The 13,677-nt window shown below is 36.5% G+C and overlaps 1 pseudogene; it reads right to left on the reverse strand.

Moving 5' to 3' along the window:
* Window positions 1-932: 932 nt before the first annotated feature.
* The window catches only part of LOC141363340 (uncharacterized), a 13,661-nt pseudogene continuing 916 nt past the window's right edge, over window positions 933-13,677 (reverse strand).

A 13,677-nucleotide genomic window follows, 5' to 3' on the forward strand; every position in this document is an offset into this window, starting at 1 on the left:
ATCACACTGTCGCTTGACTCAGTAGCTTTTATCTTTTCAGTTTCCTCAAAATCGCGTAGTTTAGTCTTGAACTCAGCAAACGTGATTTTGTCATCTGTATGCGCCACGTGTATTGCGAATGGCTTAAAACTCTCAGGCAGTCCTTTTAAGACCATAGCCACTAGCAGTCCGTCTCCTAACGTTTCACCTGCGTTACGCAGTGCCGTAATGGCGATCTCTGCCCTGATGATATAGTCCATCACACTTTCATCGTTTGCTTTTTGAAGCGACGTCAACATCGTGTATAAACTTATTATACGGGGCTTCCCCTTCCCTGCATAATATCCTCTCAGTATTTCTAGAGCTTTTCTTCCATTGTTGGGCGCATCTCTCATAACTAATGATAGACTTTTATCATCTAACATTAAAATGAGTTCGGCATATGCGTCTGCATTTTTCTTTGCATCCGCTGCTATCTCAGCTTCTGACTGCGGTTCTTTTAACACCGTGTCTTTTAGTCCAGATAAATGAAAATGTCCCAACATTTTAGTTTCCCAAATCTCATACCTTGATTCATCTCCATCGAACATTAGTCGAGGCATATTGTACGTCCTTCTTTGTTCATCCGCCATTGTTAGCACGCGGTCCGTTGCGACTTTCTAACAGTGAAAACAAGCTCCTCCGAACAACTCCTGGGCCCATAACCTGTTGAGTTGTGCTACTGTTGCAGCTAGCGATGCATTCGGAGGATCAAATGAGGATGGAGATTAATCTTTCTTTTAGTATATTTATTATCAGGCTGTTGACGCATCATTCTCACGGTCAGCAGCTCACACACACAGATGAACACAGAGACTGAACACTTTGGTGCCCTCTTGTGACCACTCACATGTACAACATACATTACATTACAACTGAGGACACAAACATATTCTAACAAGTTAAATAACTTTTTATAGCATTACTTACAATAGAATAATAAATACTACACAACATACTTTGAAGTATAAAGCATTTTTTATTTTAAAAGCGAAGAACAGAACATGACCATTTAAAATAAACCACTAAAGTTAAACAATTTACCAACAAAAAGAGCCTTGTGCCATTCTTGGTGTATATGACTTTCTTTCTTCAACTGAACACATTCAGTGTTATATGAAATAATGTTATAGCTAGTATCTTATGCAGAAGAAAGAAAGTCATATACACCTGGGAATCTTTATTTGACAATCAACAGGTATCTTAACAATTTTCTAAAACATTTTTAAATAACCAGAAAGACTGGAAAGTGACCTTTTTATATAAACAACTGAAGGTAAACAATTTACCAACAAAAAGAGCCTTGTGCCATTCTTGGTGTATATGACTTTCTTTCTTCAACTGAACACAATCAGTGTTATATGAAATAATGTTATAGCTAATATCTTATGCTGAAGAAAGAAACTCATATACACTTGGGAATATTCATTTGACAATCAACAGGTATATGTTAATTAACACTTAACATTTCTCTAAAACATTTTTAAAATAACCAAAAAAACTAAACAAAAAAAGGGGGATCTAAACAAAATCCCACTCAAAGTCTGTTAATTTCCGCAATAGAGAGGCTATCTGCGGGATCATGGTACAGCTCTTTTTTTGGACGACTTTGCCAGTCTTCTTAGACGTCACTTTTCCCTTTTTGGCTTGTAAGCCACGCTCAGGGTTGATGTCAATGAAACGTCTAAATGGCAGAAAAAAAACAGAGGTGAATATTATGCGTTTTCACATTAATTATGCATAACAACTAAATATTCACTAATGAATAGGGCCAAATAATTTCATTCATTGGACATAATTGTCTTTCCAGAATGAAATTCAAACCTCAGTGGCTTTAATAATTTTACTTATTTGCAATTTAATTAGAGCATGTTTTTTACTTGTGCATTCATGACTAATGTACATGATAATGTTAAAGGAATAGTCTACTCATTTTCAATATTAAAATATGTTATTACCTTAACTAAGAATTGATACATCCCTCTATCATCTGTGTGCGTGCATGTAAGCGCTGGAGCGCGCTGCGACAGTTCGATAGCATTTAGCTTAGCCCCATTCATTCAATGGTACCAATCAGAGATAAAGTTAGAAGTGACCAAACACATCAACGTTTTTCCTATTTAAGACTTTTTAAGATAGCGGACTTTTCAGGTGAGTCGAAGTACTCCCAAAAGTGCTATTACGCCATAAAATATAGTTCCTCTTTTAAATCCGCTTAGAAAAGCGCTACGTTTTATTTTGTACCACCAAACTTGCTCGTATAACTACTAGTCTTAAATAGGAAAAACGTTGATGTGTTTGGTCACTTCTAACTTTATCTCTGGTACCATTGAATGAATGGGGCTAAGCTAAATGCTATCGAAGTGTCGCAGTGCGCTCCAGCGCTTACGTGCACGCACACAGATGATAGAGGGATGTATCAACAATTCTTAGTTAAGGTAATAACATATTTTAATATTGAAAATGAGTAGACTATTCCTTTAAAGCGATACATGGCAGAAGAATAATAAAATTTTGGCCAAGAATTACTTTCCATCAAGTAGACACTTTTGTTTTAATTCTGATGATTTAGACTTACAGCTCAAAAAAGTAAAAAACAAAATTTCTCAAAGTAGAGTATTTTCTCAAACATCACTCAAAAAATGATTTACAAACAGAATCTTCAAACTATGTACATTTATGCACTCAATACTCTGTTGGAGCTTTTTCTGCATGAATTGCTGTGTTAATGCAGCATGACATGGAGGTAATAAGCCTATGGCACTGCTGAGGGGTTATTGAAGCCCAAGTTGCTTTAATAGAACAAGCAACAGAGATTGCGTCAGCCTCAGAAAGATTGTTAAGTTAAGAAGATTCAAGAACTTGGAAGAGCTTCACAAGTAGTGGACTGAAGCTAGAGTCAGCGCATCAAGAGCCACCACACACAGATGTCTTTAGGAATGTGACAGTTGTAGCCCATTTCCTTGAGTCAAGCCACTTCTTCACCACAAACGTTGTCACAATATTTTCACCTGGGCTAATTGAGAAAAAGTCTGGATTGGTGATCAGTGCTCCAAAATCCTCTTCACAGATGAAAGCAAATTGTGCATTTCATTTGGAAATCAAGGTCCCGGAGTTTAAAGGAAACATTGAGGCAGAGAATCCAAATGCCTTAAGTCCAGTGTGAAGTGTTTCCACAGCCAGTGATGATTTGCCATCCATGTCATCTGCTGGTGTTGGTCCACTGTGCATTATCAAGTCAAATGAATTATTTGCATTATCAAATAATTAAAAGGAGCTGAAGGCCAATTTCAAAGCAACTTGGGCTTCAATAACGCCTCAGCAGTGCCACAGCCTTATAGCCTTCATGCCACAATGCACTGAAACAGTAAATTGTGGAAAAGGAGCCCCAACAAAGTATTTAGTGCATAATTGTACATAGTTTGAAGATCTTTTTGAAGAACATTTACATTTGAAAAACATTATTTGAGTGATCTTTGAGAAACTAGATTTTTGCTTTTTTTGAGCTGCGCAGATGGATTGGTAAAGAGCGAGTGCAAAGCAGACTGCTACTAATAGGCTTTTAAATGTCTTTTGTGGTATTTATGTCATAAACCTATCAGTCTGCAAAGCGTGCAGGATGTTTTAAACATTTTAACAGTGGCAGCTTACGTTTTTTTGCACCCAACATGAGTAGTGTGCCCACCCCGCCTCTAAATCAAAGTGAATCGTACACGAGACCACCGCTGCAACGCTTACCAGGGTGCGGTACAGTTAAGCGTACCCTGGTAAGCGTTCAAGAATGGTCACATACGATCACACTGGCCAAATGAACTATACTTTGGGGCTCGAAAGAACTCTGGCACAGTACGATAAGAATAGTGTACACCTTAATATATGGTTCCGAGTTGAGACATGTAATTTTGCAGTAATAGACAAATATGGTTGACAAATATGATAATATCGGTAACACTTTACAATAAGGTTCATTAGTTAATATTAGTTAATGTATTAACTAACATGAACAAACCATGAGCAATACATTTGTTACAGTATTTATTAATCTTTGTTAACGTTAGTTAATATAAATAAAGCTTTATTTGCTTGTCCATGTTAGTTCACAGTGCATTAACTAACATTAACAAAATTTTAATAAAAGTATTAGTAATTGTTGAAATTAACATTAACAAAGATGAATAAATGCTGTATAAGTGCAGTTCATTATTAGTTCATGTTAATTAATGTTGTTAACTAATGAACCTTATTGTAAAGTGTTACCATAATATCTAACCTTTGAACAAACTCAAGGGTGCACGCTGCCTCATCCTGGTACTCAAGGTTGAAATTGTAAAATAAGGAAAACAACGCTGCAAGTCCAGAGACGAAACAGGGTTGGGCTCCTTCACACACAATTTCACCTTCCATACTTAGCATCCAACGCTTGTTGCTTAGAGATTCACCTGAAAATGACAAGAAAAACACTTTCAATAAAGACAAATTAAAGTTCAACTATGTTTATCTTTGGTTGTCTACACAGAGTTATAAATAAATATGAATGGAAATCTGACACTTGTGCAGCAAAATCCCATTCAGAGGGTACACTATTTTATTATCAAGAAGCCAAATTAGTACTATTAGGAAATGCACTAAATTATGTGTTATTGTTTTATTACAATTTTTCCTAACATTATTTTAGTAAGGTGTCAAGATGCACACAACACTTGTCTGTGAAAGAGAGATTAAGTCCCTTAATGTTTACATACCAAGAATTATAAGACGTGGACTCCCTGGCAGATGCAGAGATTGCTTGACATCATGTGGAGTTGCAAATTCCTGAAACAGAAAGCACACTCATCAATTAACAGAACCAAAACATAAAATGTTAAAAATAATTCTGAATAACTATACTTACATCTGCCTGAAGAATGATGCCATCTAACTTCTCCTTGAAGTGTGCAAGAAGCAGCTGTAGGACATTGGCAGCCACATCGTTTTCACCTTTGGAAAGGATGTTCCGAACATCATCGTTGGTTGGTTTGCCTTTAAAAAACTGCGTAATTATTTGTCCACACTCCTGAATTGACAATTCCAAAAGTCTTTAAACTTTTTTTTCAGTGAGCAGTTCAAAATGACCATATATATGCCTCTGTATGAAGAGATAAGGCCATTTGTTTTTCAATTCTGCAATTGTTGGGGGTGGGCTTACATTGATCATGTGACGCTGAAGGCAATACGTCTCCTCCATGAGTTGCAAACATCTCCTCTTTCTGCACCAGAGTCTCCTTCATGAAGATATATCTCCTCCATCTTCAGACGCTTCAGTTCAAGAGTTTCAGAACTTTCACCAGGTGGAAGAGAAGGCTGCCATCTTGTACAACCATACGAGTCAGTAGAACTACATTTTCGACTAGTTCCACTGTCACTACTTTGGATCCTTTGACTTAAAGTATTATTTCTATATAGATGCTCTATCCGTACTTTTAGCTGTGACAGAAGAGATTCATTTCCACCCCCAATTTGCCTGTCACCTATCATGTCAGCAAACGATTTTGGATACTCCCTAACGACTTTGCGAGTAACAGTGGCACACTGTGATCTTGTGGGGTTTAGGTCATGCTTTCTTATTTCATCAGCAAGAATTCTAATCATTTGGCGTCTGTCAGCAGGGGAAGGTCTCTGACCATTCTTTGCAGCACTCTGAATACCTGCTGGCATTATGTTCCAGGGAACTTTGAAATTTTCAGGCCATGATTGTGACACACAGATTGATGTGCTCGAGGAGCTGGATTGAGGTGAAACAATTTCAGAATTGGTTTCAGAGGAGACCGTGGGGAGAACTTCAACAGGAAGGGAAACAACTGTGCTGTTCTGATTTTCTGTGGATTAAACATAAAGAAAAAAATCATTTATTGCCTTAAAACTTAGATAATATAAAATAATGCAATGCAGTGTTGCACATGTTAAATTGTCTCATCCATAGTTAATTTAGTCAACACAACGTTACCTTGATTTTTCCAAGCACAAAGAAGTTTTCTGCATTGAATAGGTCGCAAGAACTCCAAAATGTCATCTTAAACGTACACCAAATCATCCACACTCTCAACTCCTTGGTCCACAAGCTTCTCAACAAACTGATGAATTACATCTGGAGACAGGGTCGGCAACACAGACAATATGGCATGTTTCAGTACTTCTCCAAGTCCTGACATTATTCTAAAAGAGGGAAGAAATGATGGAGAACTATTACTTGCAAGCCACAGAAGGAGTATTCAGGCAGAGGATAGTAATCTAGTAGGCTGTCTTGATTAATGCATAAATAGCCTTCATCTTGTGATGTCAAGCAGTGAACACCCTGGTCAATGAGACAAAATGACTGACATTTCTTTGTGACAAAATAAACCTTGGAATTATTGTGAACAAGAATCAAGTGAATCTTCCCAAATACAATTCCCTCATCACTATTCTGCAAAACAACATGCATGTTCTTTTTGTAAAGTGTTCCCTTTACAGTTGCGTCATTGGATGTCAGTGTATCACTTGGCTGAAAGTTTAAGCAGGCAACAGATCTCTGAATGGCATCATTGTAGTCTTTCACATCAAACTCTGTTCCTCTTTCCACCACAACATCTTCTGGGAAAGGACTTCCTGCACTTAGGTAAGCCTGCAGAAGTTGATGTCTTTCTGCCAATGTAGCACTCAGGTTCTTAATGCAATTTTCTTGCACACTCTTTGAAATATGAGTGCTTACTCTCAAAACGTAGCGTCCACAGGCGAATAAGTGGACCAAAACGATCAGTCAGCTCAGGATAGTGACACATGTAGTGGTGCTTTGGCTTAAGTGGATGATTTGGAAAAGTCAACTTTCGAGTCTCAATATACTCCTCTATTAGTACGGATACATATCGTCGCTGTCCGATGAAACTCACGTATGTTCATTTTGCCGATTTTGAGATTTTTCGACAGATTGAATGTCCAGGTTCATTTCCATATACAGTATGCGTCACATACCTAAATAGCCAATGAAAACTTGTGAAATCATGTCATCTGATTTTCACGTACCCGTTTGGTGTCAAAGCTGTCAATCACGCCGCATATCTTCCGCCTGTGAAGCATCTCGCCGGTCTCGTAAAGTTTCATCGAAGCTCAGCACTGGATATAGCCGAATAAACATGACAATGACTTTCCTTCGAGGTAAACGTTTCCCCCGGACGCCAGACTAACATCTATGAGTTACTTAATTACGGTAGGACTGTGCAAACAAAGTATCTGTCTAGCATTGGTGTTATACGCTGGGGATTTCCCCACCACTTTGTGTGAAAGCATTTGGTTAAAATGTTATGAAAAATCAAGCGATGCTTAAGACTGGTTTTGTGGTCCAGGGTCACATATGTTGCGTTGTATGCTGATGGTGTGTTTTCTTGTACATATGTAATGAAATTCATTGTAATCATTTATTAAACGCGCTGCTGTTTTCTACGTTGTGGTGCTTTGGCATTGTTCGGTTGAGCTGGTGTTGCAGGGACTTTGTCAGTGTATTGATTCATTGTCCCTTCATAGCTTGCAAGAGACATTTGATACACTTATAATTAATATTAAATAAAGTAAGCGTATTTAACTAAGACGTAGGCTATTTAATAAACCGAGTGTATTCATCTGTCAATACGAAACGCGACTTGGCCATTCTAATTAATGATCGGAAGAACGCGTATCGATCACAGTTACTGTAAAATATGCACGCATGTCCATTTAAACTCAATTTTGGTCAAATGTGGATTATATCATTACACTGGCAAGAATATGGTTACATGTAAATATGCCGTACCAAGTATGACAACGCTACATTCAACTGCTTTTGATATACGGTGTTTTTTTTCACTTCCTGAAAAGTAACCGTTTTGGACATACGTGAGTTTCATCGGGCAGCGACGATATGCAATTTGACCAGCAGTATTTGAAGGAGCACATATGAGCTCTACTATTTGTCTGAGTTGAAGAATCAACTGCCAAACATCATTGTCAGTTGGGCTGTTGATCTTATTCCCTATCAAAAGAGGCAAAAGCCTAAGAAAGCACCAATTCTGAACAGCATGTCCACTTAATTTGCCACTACTGGGAGTTATGTAAGCTGGCTTATCACGAGCATCATTCCCAAGATACTTGAACTGGTTAATGTGACGATTTAGTTCAGTGTATGTGAACAGTTTCTCCTGTTTCACAAAATGGTCAATGTACAGTGCAAGGTCAAATGACACAACACCTTCAAAAAGGTCATGTCCAAGACAGGGAGGTAAGCCTGGCTGGCAAACGTGAAAATATTTCAGCTCATTAAAGACAGAATTACTTTTGACACCAACTGCACTTTCAGCTCCACCAGCATTCAAATCTTTAAGATTCTGCTCATATGACTTAACAGTTCTTGTTAAGGCTTTTGTTAGAGTTGCAGAGTTAAATGTTTGGCGATCTCACAATATCTGCAAAAGTTGTTGCTTTTACTAAAATTTTCAATAAAGCCACCAATGCAATGTGATCCAAGATTATCTCCAGCTATGGCACACACTGTACCTTTGTGTATCTTTCCATCAGCCAATACAACACCATTTTCCTCAAGGTCTTTAAGGTCTTTTATCAGTGGCAAAGACCAAATCCTGGCCAAAAAACTTAAAATCATTTTCCCTACACAGCAGAACGAGTTGCATATGATCAATACCTGACCTACAGTGAGGCATCAGGTTTGCAAGTGTCATGTAAACTGCAAGAATTTTGTGTTTTTTTTACCCGACTCAAGCGGATTGACAACCTCAAAGGCATCTTGATACAAAATTAAAGCTAACGAATCTTTATCATTTTTAAAAAGCATGTTTTCGTCAATATTTCTTCCATCCCATACATCACAGAGGATGTCTTGTTTTCTGACTTCATGCATTTGTGCTTTCTCATGTTGTTCTACTACTGTTTTACAGCAGAACAGCGCTTCTAAGCTTTCCTTAATGGGAATATACTGGGCAAAGCTTTCCTTGCCAGAATCATTTTTCCCAAGGCAGATGGGGACAGGATCCACAAACCTAAAATTCTTTTTATAGAAAGATTTTCTCCTCTTATCTGTTTTCAGTGCATGGGTATTAGACCTCCGGAAAAGATCATCAGTTTTCAAAACATCAACAACACTCTTTATATCATTTTCAGACATTCCAAGCACAGTCAATTTTTCACCTAGTCTGTAAAACAAATGAGACTGGCTAATATCATGTATGTCATGCAGGCAATCAATTACTGACTGAATTACAGATGATGGGAGAATATGTTTCACCTGTAACTTGAGGTAAAACAGTGCCATGTTCTTCAAAAACATAGATTCATCTGCATTATCTGAATACAATGGAATATCCAACTGCTCTCCACCATCACCACAATCAACAAAAAAGTTCGGCCACATCACATTCATCATCATCATGAGACCTCTGCATTGAAACATTTGGCTTCATTATATTGTGACGCAACCTTTCTGATGAAGAGTTGCGATGATTTCTGGACAAATGTGAAGTCAGTGTTGATGCAACAGAAAACCTTTTATTACATGTAAATGGACAAGGCACTGTGGTGCCTTCTTTGATATGAGACTTCAAGTGTAAAATGAAATTTCTTAAATCACTACATTTCTCTTGACATAAATCTATGTCACAGACTAAAGTAAAGGCATCAGTTCTAAATTGCTTGGCAACAGACTTTGTGGTTCTCTTTCTGTGGTCTCTGTAAATATGAGTCTTGAAAGCTGTGAACTTTTTAAAGGATCTGGAGCAATCAGGAATGCCACATTTGAACTTGGCATTGGGAACATGACTATGAATTTTCATGTGATGGCAAAATGACAACACTGAAGCAAACTGACGATGACAAAACTGACACCACAGCATTTTTGTTAATACTTGTTGTGAACTATAACTATAATGTAAACTGCAGCACTTACCATGTGATATTCATCAGATTGTTCAACCTGAAACAAACAACAAAACAGTTCAAATCATAAAAATTTTCGAATTTGCTGTATATTCTGAAAATTCAAATTTGTATGTGCTGACAAAATGAAAACATTAAGTCAGAAGCACAATCACAGAACTCATATACTGTAAACCCTAATATAACTTGTGCAACACTAACGTTAGCAAACTATATTCATAAAATTATTCTATTTTAAACGACAAAATTAATACTACCAGCAATTTAGTTGTATATATTGCAATATCAAATTTGTGTGTGCTGACAAAATGATACAAGATATACACGTGCACAATTACAGAACAGATATTTTGTTAACACGTGTTAATAAAACGTGAGCAACACTCAAGTTAGCACGCTATATTCATCATATTGTTCAAATTTAAACGATTTAAGCGACAAAAATAAATACTAACAGCAGGTCAAATGATTGAGATGGTAAATTAAGCTTTACATTGTGAAAGATTACATTTGTATGTTGCGACAAAATAATTAAACTATTTCACGAGCACAATTATAGATGATATTCTGTTAACACGTGCACGGTTAACCAAAACGTTGACTTGTGTAACACTTACTTTAGCACGGTATATTCATCATCACATTATTTTATTTGAAAGAACAGCAATTATATGATGCTAAATTTAGCTATACATTGTGCAATATCAAATGATGATGATGATGTGCTTACAAAATAATATAAAAGTTATACACGTGCACAATTACAGAACATATATTTTGTTAACATGTGTTAAAATGTAACTTAAGCAACGCTATATTCATCATATTAGTACATTTTAAGCAACAAAAATAAATACTAACAGCAGGTCAAATGAGTGAGATGGTAAATTTAGCTGTATATTGTGAAAGATTACATTTGTATGTGCTGACAAAAAGATAAAAGTTAACTTACACGTGCACAATCACAGAACAGATAAGTTATTTTATTAACACGTGGTAATAAAACGTAATTTAAGCAACACTCACGTTAGCACACTGCATTCATCATATTAATTTTAAGCGACAAAATAAATACTTACAACAGGTCAAATGATTGATTTAGATGGTAGTTAGCTGTATAATGTGAAAGATTACGTTTGTATGTGCTGACAAAATGATAAAAGTTAAAACACGTGCACAATCACAGAACAGATAAGTTATTTTATTAACAGGTGGTAATAAAATGTAATTTAAGCAACACTCACGTTAGCACACTGCATTCATCATATTAATTTTAAGCGACAAAATAAATACTTACAACAGGTCGAATGATTGAGATGTTAAATTAAACGTTTTCCGTATGAAACATTACATTTGTGGCGACAAAATAATGAAACTTATACACGAGCAAAATCACAAAGATGATATTCAGCTGGATGTTCATCAGATTATCCGAACGGTTACTTAATATTCCCAAGATAAACCATTAATTTAGTGGAAACAACGTCAAAATAAAGATTGACTTACCTTAATAACACTCCGTATTCGTCCTGAAATATATGGTCAGATTGGATTCCTTAAATCGGACGAATGTGCAGCACTGTTTGGGTCACAGTTGTTTAAAATACCGATGCTCACAAAACTTACACACAATCACACACTGACTATGTTAATAAAGCGATTTCCTGGAATTTACTCGATTAAATCCGCGGACAAGATACGTTTTTAGTAATCTCTGTTCGCATCATCACAGGTCACAACAAACTTTGAAAAAGCGCGAAATCATCCCACAATGCAACGCGTCAACAGTTTAATACTGTATTTCAAATCAAGCGGCCTAAAATATAGCATAATACTGCGTATTTACAGCCATATCATAAAATATACAGTATAATTCTGTTTTATGAAAATACAGTGCAATACTGTTAGAAATTGCCTGTAAATTTACAGAAAAGTGTACGCTTTATTAATACCTACTTGCTTACTTTGATCATCTCTGTATTCAGAAAATATATAAGATCGCTGAACTAGCCGGGGCTTCCCAGAGGATCACATTTTTTTAAGTTTAGTTATCACAGTATATCATGTTTGATATAACAAAAAGATGTGTTATATCTTTGTTTTATGTTCTGTATTATAATCGTGGCTTTAAAATATTATGAGGAATCATTTAACAAAGTAGTGCCTATATTGCCTTTCATTTTAACTTAAAAAGGATGCAAATGCATCGTCAGTTTTGTCATCGTTCATCACTTCAAAGACAGTTTGGTCACTTTATCAGACATTTATTTCTGTGTGCTGCTTGTGAAAAAAAATAAAAGTTAACCATTTGTTGACTACCCGGTGCCCCTCCCACCCATGCGCACAAACATAGATGATTCGACTATCGGTCGACTATAGAAAGATTCGATAATTCTGATTCGAATATGTAAATCCTTAGTCGAGGACACCCCTAATGTACATACATGTTGATCATATAATATTGTAGCCCAGTTTGTGCTGAACACAGTGTTATTAGACTTTTGCCATTATTATGTTTTTAAGCAACTGAAAAAAGCACAAATGTCAGTGAGGTCAAAACTTCTCCAGGGCCCAAAAACCCATTAGACCGCAGAGGGTTAATGAAAAAAAAATGAGCCAGTCTAAATGTAAAGAAATAATATATTAAATTAATAAAGCATTTTAAGTAAACTATTAGTACAATCATATTAGTATATACATTAACATATATCTATAAAAATATAGTATGAAAACAAATTATTATTTAAAATAAATATTTTTTTGTCATTTAGAGTTTGTCATCATTTCAGAACAAGCTTAAATGCCATCCATAAGAACTTAAAATACAAATGTGAAATGTGTGGGTAAAAACGTACAGAACAAAAAAATGTAAGCTCCCGCGGAGTAAACCAAATGCCTGTTAATAAAGCAGACTCTCCGTTATAACATGGAGGACATACAAGTCGAGTCAGCACATGACCATCTGTTTACAATGTATCAGGCAGATTTTTTGTTGAAAAACTATTTCTAAATGTCCATTTGAAGAAAAAGGGTGGTGCTGCGCATGTGGCGACTCGCAGCAGAGTTTGGAAGCACGTGTGAATGCGTTTGGTGTTTTAGTTGTGTGTTTAGCTGTTAAAGTTACAGTTATACACGCAAATTGATTAGCTATCGTTTTGCGGTAAGTGAAGATGGAGTTGCCGGTAATAACCCTAACGTGGATTTTACTGCTTATCACATGTCTTCACATAACACCTGTGAGATCTACCATGAGGCTTCAGTATAGACATGAATTTCTGCTTCAGCTGCCTTATTTTTTTCGATACCCAGTGGATTTTATAAGATCACAACATTTTTTGAATGATGGTGGCTTTATGGAAGACGTTACCATGAACAATAATGGATTTAAAACACGGAAACTGCGGAAGAGAGGAAAGAAGGGTGGCGTGCGGCAAATACTGAGGAAGCAGCGCCTTGACAGGACTCCTTTACCGACTATCGTAATGGCAAATGTTGAGTCTTTAAGGAACAAAATTGATGAACTCCAAGCCATGGTTCGTGTTTACCATGCATATTTTGGCCTTTACAGAGACTTGTCTGAAAACTCAGGATAGTGACTCTGCTGTAACCATCAATGGCTTTGGGACTCCTCTGTGAACTGATCACAATTCATTGATTACAGGTAAAAGTCAAGGAGACGCTGCTTGCTTATATATTAAAGGCGCTTTAAGCGAATCTGTGCAACGT

The sequence above is a fragment of the Misgurnus anguillicaudatus genome, unplaced genomic scaffold (assembly GCF_027580225.2).
Source record: "Misgurnus anguillicaudatus unplaced genomic scaffold, ASM2758022v2 HiC_scaffold_34, whole genome shotgun sequence".
Classification (NCBI taxonomy): Eukaryota; Metazoa; Chordata; class Actinopteri; order Cypriniformes; family Cobitidae; genus Misgurnus; species Misgurnus anguillicaudatus.